This window comes from Nicotiana attenuata, chromosome 5 (assembly GCF_001879085.1).
Source record: "Nicotiana attenuata strain UT chromosome 5, NIATTr2, whole genome shotgun sequence".
In the NCBI taxonomy this organism is placed as follows: Eukaryota; Viridiplantae; Streptophyta; class Magnoliopsida; order Solanales; family Solanaceae; genus Nicotiana; species Nicotiana attenuata.
Window position 1 is genome coordinate 31,629,918 of NC_031993.1, and position 10,516 is coordinate 31,640,433.

The 10,516-nt window shown below is 39.6% G+C and overlaps 1 pseudogene; it reads right to left on the reverse strand.

The window, feature by feature from the left end:
* The window catches only part of LOC109226099, a 26,057-nt pseudogene that overhangs the window by 6,626 nt on the left and 8,915 nt on the right, over nucleotides 1–10,516 (reverse strand).

The following is a 10,516-nucleotide window of genomic DNA, read 5'->3' on the forward strand; positions in this document are numbered from 1 at the left end:
ATATGATTCACCTCTACTTGCTCGACTTGGCATTTCTCGAAGACTGATCAGAAGGTCTTTCTTTGGACCGTAATGCAGGCTTTTGGACAGGGTTAGAAAGAAAGGGTATCAAAAGGCTCAAAACAATTCAAATGGGTTCAAAATTACAACTTTCGGAATCAAATCTCTTGCACAACCACAACTTCTGCCCCAGTTTCTTTTCTTGGGGACTTTTGGATTTTTATTTTGATGGGACCGAACTGTGAGGCTGCCTACGTATCCTTAAAGGAATCAGGTCGAACGTAGTTCATAACATAGGAATTACTTTGTTGCTGTGATTTTTCTTTTCTTTTTCTTCCTCTTTCTCTTTTTTTCTTTTCTTTCTTCCTTTTCTCTTTGTTGCTTTGTTGTTTTTTCTTTTTCTTTTTCTTCTCTTTTTCTTCTTTTGTTTTTTTTTCTCTTTTTTTTCTCTCTCTTTTCATTCTTGTTCTTTCCTCTTTTTCCTTTACTTATCTTTCACGCTTATGTTTCTAATCTTTGCTACTAATTCCGAAAGAGGGGTATGAAAGAAAATAAATAAGGCTCAAAGGGGTAACAAAGGATAAAGTGTTTAGATAGCAGAACAAAATGCCTTCGTCATTCCAATCTTCAAAACATGCCAAGTACAAACAACACAATTAAACAAACCAAGGAAAACATTCGTAACATCTTTTGATTGTACCAGACTTGATAACCATATCCACACATTCGTCTTTTGTCAATTTTAAGTACCGTTGGACAACACTCTTCGTTACTATGAACGGCCCCTGCCAATTTGGGGAAAACCTGTCGTTAGCTTCAAAGCATGATGTATTTCAATAGTGTTGCTTTATATTCTATCTGCCCCAGTTTCACACAATTTGGGCTTGAAGTGTTCTCAAAATGCCTTTACTTATTTCCCTCAAATGTCCGTATCATCTTCAAATGGTTTCATTGCTTCCTGACTAAACTGACTTTTTAAAACCAGGCTGAGATTATGCGTGCATGTCATGTCACTAGAACCAGCATGAAAAGAAATGTAAAAGGAGAAGAGAACTAAACAAAAATGACTAGAAATGGCAGAAACAGAAAATTGCATTAGGCAGACGGTGAAATAGTTTAAACAACAAAACAAGCAGCATAAACTGGGGTACAACCCCAAAACAAACCTAGATAACACTAAATGAGATACCACAACTAAAGGAACTAGACAAAATAAAAGGATAGAAGGGTTTGAGTCACAAGACAATATCCGGATTACAACCCTGAAATAATCCGGACAACAGAAATGACAACAAACTAAGCCACCAAAGCTCCTCTCCGACTGATCGAGCAATGGAGCGTCTTTCCAATTACCAAGCACGGTATCTTAGCCACTGAATTCTGCATCACCAATACTAGGAATTTCACAAGTCTTCATCACATTATTCTTAACAAGTTGCTTTTGGGTTCCTTTTGCCGGCTCGTTCTCAAGATCAACCTCTGATAGCACTGAAAGCTTAGTAGCACGTGGGCCTCCGAGGCTCCTAGAAGAATTCTCACATTCCTTTTCAAAATGAATCATACCCACCATGTGCGTCTTATTATGCACAGGCAATGGACTTTGGCTGGTGTCTGCTGCATCTGGATTTTGCCCGACAATGTCGCCTGCATCAATAAGTTTCTGAATCGCATTCTTCAGATTCCAACACTTCTCTATGTCATGCCCCAGGGCATATGAGCAATATGCGCACCTTTGAGAAAAATCAAACTTATTTGGAAGAGGGTTTGGCATTTTTATGTGGGTCGGCTTCAACATGTCCAATTTCCTTAGCCTCTGGAACAGACTAGCATATGACTCTCCCAATGGAGTGTAGGTTTTCTTCTTCCGTAACCTCTCGTTCTTGAAGGCTTGATTGGGCCGCAAACCCGATCCAGGGGGTTTTGGTAGGCTCATGGGGGTAGATAGGCATTTTGTGGAGCTGGGTACTGGGAAAGTGATGTACGCCTTTGGGAGTTCTGTGGAGAGAAGTGGCATTGGGGAGGGTCATCTGGTGCACAAGGATATCCACGGGGATGATGTCGAGGCTGGAAGTGTTGATCGGGAAAGCCCATCAGATCATCTTTTCTGTTTCTCTTTCTTCCACCCAAGCTTACTGGGATGTTCTAAATGTCTTTCGAACAACTCATGATTTTGCCTGACTTGATTCCCTCTTCTACTAGCTCCCCCATTTTTAACACATCATTGAAAGGCTTTCCCAAGGCCGGGATCAAATGACTGAAGTAGGTGGGCTCCTGGGCTTGTGGGAAAAGCTCAACCATTTCTTTTTCACCAATCGGGGTATTGACTCGAGCAGCTTGCTCCCTCCATCTGAGCCCAAACTCTCTAAAGCTTTCCTCCGGCTTCTTTTCCATTTTAGATAGGGAGGAGCGGTCTGGGGTAACGCTTGATTTGTATTGAAAGTATCGAACAAAATCTTGAGCCATGTCACCCAATGTAGACCACTTACCAACATCTTGACGATTATGCCATTCCAAAGCTGCCCCAGTCAAGTTCTTAGTGAAATATGCCATCAACAAATCATCTTTCTCTCCAACACTTCTCATTTCACTGCAATAGACTCTAGGGTGGGCTACCGGATCTCCACACCCATCATACAAGTTAAATTTTGGCACTTTGAACCCCGCGGGCAGGCGAACGTCAGGGGACACAGACAGTTCTTTGTAAGCCATGCTACCCCGGTCTCCCATTCCTTGCTTGCTCTTCAAGGACTGTTCTATGTCTTTTGGCCTCCTGGGTATCCCATCCTTCCCTTCTCTTCCTGTGAACTTTTCATTTTCGACATGAAGCTCATCCCGGGAGCTCTTCTTGTATGAGCCAGGAACTTTGGGGGCAGCCCCTGCGGGGTAGTATTGGGCATCATGAGCTTGGAGATAAGCGGGTGGATCTGGAGAGTATGGAGGATCATCTAGCATTGTGTCCGGACCTTAGGTAAGGGTGCATCCAGGAAGCTAGGTGGTGGCGGGGGTGGTGCCTTCCCAGTCATCCAAGCCTGATACATGTCCGCCATGTGTTGTCTCAACATCTTTACCTCTTCAACCAACCCATTTTACTGTTCAACCAACTGCTTTCGGGCCCCGGTATCAACCAACTCAGTTCTGTTGTTGCCTGCCATTGCCTTTGGACTTTATATTGTGGAGAGGAGTTACTACTTCGGGAACCACAAACTAACCACCTTTCTGTACTAAATTGTCAACAACAAACTTGTTAGTGATTAGAGCTTAACAGACAAGCAACCGCACATTTGGGGAATGAATGCACCTAAGCAGTTAACCATTTCTATTATGCATTTGATCGGTTGCTTGCGTCATCCTGGCTTTCCTTATTTCCATTTGCAACTTCCCTTTTCTCTTTTTTCCTTCTTCCTTTTTTCTTTTCATTCTTTCCTTTGCCCTCTCTTTGTTTTTATTCTCTCATTTTTCTCTCTTATTTTGCCATTGCTTCCTTCTCACGGTTTCTTATTTTCTCTCTTCTCCTTTCCTTTCTCTCTTATTTTTCCTTTTTTTTTCTTTTTCTCTTTTTTATCACTTTTCTTTTCTTTTGGTTATGGTCGAATCCTATGGAGATTGTCTACGTATCATGACCCCGCATGAATCAGACCGAGCGTAGTTCTGGAAGATAAAAATAAATAATAAAACATTTTGGGATTTTCATATAAAAATAAAATGTTTTGATTACAACAACTCATCCTACCGAATTTTTACCATAAAAACCAACAGGCTCAAAAAGGAAACTAACAGGAGAAAAATCAAGACTCATTTTGACTCAAAAAGTTATCACTATTTTTTCAAAATTTTCATAAAATATCCGGCTTTGCCAATACGGCCTTTCAGCACCTCGAGGGAGAAGATTTTAAGGCTGTGCCCGCTAACTGGCCAAAAAATTAAAAATGACCAAAGGTGGCTGTTCTTGCAAAAACAGCCTTCCGGCGCCCTTTTAGGGACATTCGTCTATTTTTGACAAGAATGGCATCACCTTACTTATTTACCATAAAAATAAAATTTTGTTCTTTTTGGGCTAGTTTTGCAAAAGGAAGTTGGACCCGATGAGGGTTGCCTACGTATCCCACGCCCTGTGAGAATCAAATTGGCGTAGTTCGGGCAAATAAAACAAAACCAAATATTTTTGAAAACCTTTTTCTTCTTTTTTTTTCATTTTTCTCAAAAATTCGGCAGAGTTTCAGTACCATTTGGACGTTGGTTTTTTTCTTTCAAAACAGGTGATTAACTCACTTAACCCTTATACTGCTATTCTCTTTTTCCAACTTTCTCCCATCATTCAAAAGCCGGTCAGCATGCAAATTCGAAGCAAATAAATGCACAAGTAGCACGTAAAATATGCATCAGGATGGTCTTTGATTATGGGTACACCTGTCCTAGACGGACCCAACCCCTGTGTTGGGTCCCCTAAGTCAAATGCACATGATGCAAACAAACATTCCTATTAGGGATCCGGCATGAGGTCTTGTTATACTAGGTTTAAAACCTGGGTTTATTGTTCTAGACCTGGCTTACCCGAGAGGACAGCTCGAGCCGAGGGGGGGCAGCGTACCGGGAATACAGAAGCTTCACCGGCTTTGCAACTTGTCCGAACCTCGTTCCAAAATTTGGGATATAACTCTAAAAGAAAAGAAGTCACACGAAGTGCACACTTCCTCATGATTTAGAAGACTCAGAGAGAAGAAGGGTTTCGTAGCAGTTTATATACAGTTCACCGAATATCAAAGGGTAAGAGTAACATTTAGCATATTAGGCCCAAACATGTAACAAAATCAGATAAAGCCAAATATAACAATTTATCTAAGCTCGAATTCTGAACCCTGAACCAGAGATTCTGGGTTCTTGGTCCCCAGCAGAGTCGCCAGAGCTGTCACACCTCCTTTTTCCTACCCCCGGAAGGGTATAAGAAAGGGAGTTTTTTCAATTAAAGGACAATCGAAACGGGATAATTTAATTAAAAAAGATTCAGAGTCGCCACTTGGGAGATTTATGGTGTCCCAAGTCACCGGTTCAAATCCCGAATCGAGGAAAGGGTTGACTCTGTATTACAGTCCGCGAACCAGAAATCCGGGTAAGGAATTATGTTAACCCGGGAGAAGGTGTTAGGCACTCCCGAGTTCCGTGGTTCTAGAACGGTCGCTCAACTGTTATAACTGGCCTATTATCTGATTTTATTACAAGTTTGAAACCTATGTGCATTTAACTTTAGAACCGCTTTTATTTATATTTTTTTTAAAGAAGATTTAACGTCGTATAAAACATGTCTTTGGATCGCGTCACATGAAATGCACCCGCAATCCGAAACACATTTTATCCAACATTATTAAGACTTAGATTTGGGTCACATGAAATGCACACCCGAGTTTAGGAAGGTAATATTATTAAAATACGCGCCTAAAGCAACTACGCATTTTTAACTTTGCGAGGGCCATGGAAGATTCGCTAAATGGCGCGCCTCGAGTTCTAAGAATTTTAAAAGAAATAATTAAGTGAGGGCCACACATTTGAAATTCTATTTGGCGCGGCGCACCTAAATTCCATTTTTAAAGGATATTGAAGATAAAATTCGGAGGGGCCATAACTATTTTGTATTATCTAACATGGCTCACCTCAAGTCAAATTAATGGGCTTAATTTGTTAAACACTAAATGCAATTAAAGGTTTCATTCAAACTAACTAAAGGCTCACATGAGGAAGAGTTAATTATTTTAAGCAAAGGGCCGATCCAGCACAAATAAACCAATGGCCCAATGAGAAGAAAGTAATCCGAGTCCCATTCAAAAGAGACTGTCACGCTTGGGCCCAAGGATGAGCCCAAATTCATAACCTCGCTACTTCTGAGTGAAATACTCACAATCAAGTCTCCACGTTGCACAAATAAACGCCTGAGGCGACAAATACTCAAACGTAAATTCAGAAGGCCAAACATTGATATCAATACATGTGTAAATGAACTTTGGAATCATTTGTACTCATTAATGGGCAATTTTATATGTCATTTTAACAACAAAAGCAATACAGATTTGAAAGCAATTGAAAGTCCTATTTTAATAACTAGCTGTAAGCCATTTTTAACTTCCAAATCTCCAGACTAGATTGAAATACCAATTTGAAGACTTAAATCTTAAACAAATCTCATATGAATTGAGCCTTACCCAGTAAACTAACAACTGCTCATTTTTAGCCAACCTAAAACATAAATCTATATCAGTGGCACCAACTCGACCAACACCAAACGAACTCCAGGATTCATGACAGATCCATATACAAGAATTCAGGAGTGACAAAAGTTCAATTATTACAATTAGAACACATCTCTAATAAAACTACCAAAAGGCAATACCAAATCTATATCTACAACAGCAGTAGAATCTGTATAACCTCAGCAATCACAAAGCCATTCGAACTGAATAAGTTACTATTAACTCTAATCAACAGAACCCACATATTATGCATATTAGATACATAGGAACTTAAGCAGACTTAATATTCAGCATAACAAACTAAGATTTAGGGGTTCAAATAACAAGCTAATCACATGAACAGCATACACGACTGAAACATCAACTCCAAACTTCTATTTTTCATTTCACTTTCAACTTGAAGATCACATTATGCAGGTTTCAGAATATGTACCTGGAAATCGCACAAAAGGAAAAGAAGTGAGGGACTAGCAATAGAACAGTAGCCAACAAACCAGCAACACCAGTTCCAACAATTAAAAACCCAGGAAATCAACTCAGCAAAACCAATGAAAGATCAACCCTCAACCAGCTTGAATCAAAAAACTTTAATAACCAAACACCAATCCATTTTGAATATCAGAATAGGAACTTTTGTTTTTCAGAAGTAAAAAATCACTGAAGTTCAATCGAATAGTAGAACTTTTGGCCTTTTTTGTATTTTCTGGAATTCTATCTCTAATTCTCTGCCTTGAAAGGCAAGATAGGGATGCCTTTATAGGCAAGCAATAGGGCAGACCTAAGAGTTCAGTTTTTGCACTTCTAGTCCCTTTCTAATTCTCATTTTAGCTTAAAAGTCCTTCAATTACTGACTTGTTGGTCAAGCCAGCCTACTTTGCAGCTTCTAGGAAGCTTCTTCAGGTTGTTACTGAAAGATTCTTTAGGTGATCTACCCAATTTACCCCTAGTTACCCCTGAATTTACCTTTGCCGGACCAACCTGGGTCAAATTGACCCAAGGCAAATCAAACCTGGGCCTTTAACCCATTGGATTAACCCCTCCCTTTCCTAAATGGGTCATAAAAGTCCTAAGACTTCAAACAAACCATTAGCCCAAATAGGAGTCTAAAACACAAATATTTTTTAGCAATTATCCTAGACTAAACAACCTATTAACCAGGCTAAATTATTAAACTAAATTAACAGACTAACATTACTAATTAAAGAGAAATGCCAGGCTAATCACGCATGAACAAAATACAAAGTTTTCTGGAAAACTAAAGAAAAAATGAAAAAGAAAAACCAGGAGGAGAAACAGATGCAGAGAAAATAGAAGCTAAATTAAAACAAAAGAAAGAAAGAGACTACATACTGAGACTCAAACGAATGAGGGAAAGAATCCGAATCTTCAAACTCTTTCGATTTTCTGGCCTACTACGACATTAATCGTGTGTTCTTAATAAGAAAACACGAATAACGTCAAAATAGACCCAAATCTTCGAACAAAATCGAACCAGGGACCTTTTGGGAATTAGGGTTCAGACCTTCAAATTAAGATTCGAAAATCTCAGGTCTGATTCGAGGGAAAAGAGGTAGATATTGGGGAAGAGGGGGTAATGGGGGCTCTATGGTGTTAATTTGGGGTTGAACAGAGGTGGCGCCGTCGGCTGGTGGTGGAGGATTTGTGGGCGGCGCTCTAGGGTTCAGTGTTTCTGATCTAAGATTCGAATAATTCTAACCAGATTTGAGGCGTAAGGAGTGGAGGTTTGGAAAGAGGAGGGTGAGGCGGTGATCTGGTGTAAATTTGGGCTTGATTGGCCGCCGGCCGCTGCCATGGGCGATTTCCGGCGGGCGGCAGGCGGTGGTTGAAAGGCGGAGATCGGCGGACCTGCAGGGATGTGAGAGGAATGTGAGATGGGGTTGGGGGGGTTGTTTGGATAGTCTTATACCAAAGATTCCTGAGTTCTCAGCCGTAGGATCTTGGAACCTCGACGGTCCTGATCAAACACGAATTAAACGGGGTCGTTTTGATGAGGGGGAGGCTGGACCGATTCAAGGGTGATTGGGTTGTAAATCAGATGGGTTTAAATGGGAATTTGGCTTGGGAGACTCAAAGACTTGGCCCAAAATCTGACCCTTCTTTTGTTTTCCTTTCTTTTTTCAACTAAATTAATTCTTTTTCTTTCTTTTTCTTTTTCTTTTTTTTTCTTTTTTTTTCTTTTCCCAGAATTTAGAACTAAAATCCTAAATTGAGTTATAAAATCAAATTAACTTATAAAAAATACTAACTAATCCTAAATAATTACCAAAATTAATAAATTAGAGAAAAACTAACTCAAAATCAGAATTAAAATTAAAAGGTGTAACATAACTATTTTTTGTGACTTTCGTTTTTTATAAAATGCCTTAATTACTAATTAATTCTTAAAATGCAAGATTAACTCCTAAATGCACATGCAACACATTTTTTGTATTTTCCATTAATTAAAATAAAATAAACATGCACAAACAAATGCAAACAATTAACAGAAAATGCCACGAAAATCCATAAAATTGCAAATAATGAAAAAAGATTTATTTTGTTTTGAAATTATGGGAGTAATTCATGTAGGGAAAAAATCACGTGCTCACACTCATGAGAAAACATGATAGCAAAGTAACGTGCAATCACAGTAGAAGGATTCAAAGAACATAATGGCAAATACTGATAAGAACAGTAGAAGAAGCATGCTTAAGAGGATCTTTCAGGAGAAATTCAAACAAGGTTCAGTAGAAGAAAAATAGCAAAACCTTAAGAACACAGTAGAAAGAATATAGTAGGCAAAACATAGCAGAGCATAGTAGAAGAAAATACGAGAACATAGTATGGAAAATATGGTAGAAAAACATACAAGCATGGAGCATATAAAACACAGTAAAAAAGAACATACAAGAACGGAGTATAAAAACTCAGTAGAAGAGCATACAAGAACAGAACACATACAAGAACGTGGTAGATAAAAACACAGGAGCACAATTGTCACGACCCCAAACCCGGTCGTGATGGTGCCCAACAACATTGCTAGGCAAGCCAGACCACAATCGTTCCCAAATTAACCGTAAACCTCAAACCGACAATCTAAAGAGATTATAATAGTTTTAGAATAATAATCCAATATTTATAATAGAATAATACTGAGAAAAATACGAAGTCTGATAAAATGCTCCCAAAGACCTGGGGTCACGAGTCTAGAGCCTCTAAAACAATCTGAATAACAATATCTGAACGAAAATACTCAAGTTTGGAAATGTATATATAAATAAATCTGAAATAGGAAGAGTAGTCAGGTCCTGCGAACGTCAAGCAGCTACCTCAACAACTCTGATAAGCTCTGGGAAACAAAGACTGCTCAGCTAAGCCTCCGGTGTACCTGAATCTGCACACAAGGTGCAGGGAGTAGGGGTGAGTACTACCGACTCAGTGAGTAATAAGCATATAAAATGTCTGAAGATAAGAAATCCACGAAATGCCACAAAGTAAAGCTAAAACTAACAGTCCAACACCTAACTACGAACTAACAGCAAAACAACTCAAAATATATCAGTCAAGTATAATGTAAAGATGCAATGCAATGCACATGACCGCTACGGCGCGTAGCCCGATCCATTTAACGTCGACGGCGCTCACTGGGGGTGTGTACAGACTCCGGAGGGGCTCCTTCAGCCCAAGCGCAATATAATCATACCATTCGCTGCGGCGTGCAGCCCGATCCATACTCAGTCCACAATATGCATATGAGTCACGTAACAGATTCAATTAATTTCCCAATTTCCAATTTATTAAGAAGAATATACTTTAGATATTTAACTTCAGGAAAAGTGACTTAGCATTTCATAACAGTGATTAAACACAGGACTGAGATCAATGATTATACAAAGCATGCTATCACAATGACATTCATCCTCTAAGGATGCTACAGATCGGCACAAGGCCCCAAACACGGCAATAAGCCCAGATATATCCAATACAGGGTGCGTATCAGTCCCCAACATAGAAACATTCTTGTTCGGGATGGACTAAGTCTCAATCCCCAGTCATAACCAATCCCTCACCTGCCATGGGGTGCGAATCACGCCCTACAATAGCGTCACAATGTGATAAGCCGGGGTTTCAAACCCTCAGGCCATCATATACACCAACTACTCACCTCTATCCGGCCGTAGAATGGTCCGCAATGCCTTTTCCTTTCGTATCGACCTCCTCGCGCGTCGAATCTAGTCAAAATCACAACGAATACATAAATATGGGTTAAAGAAACA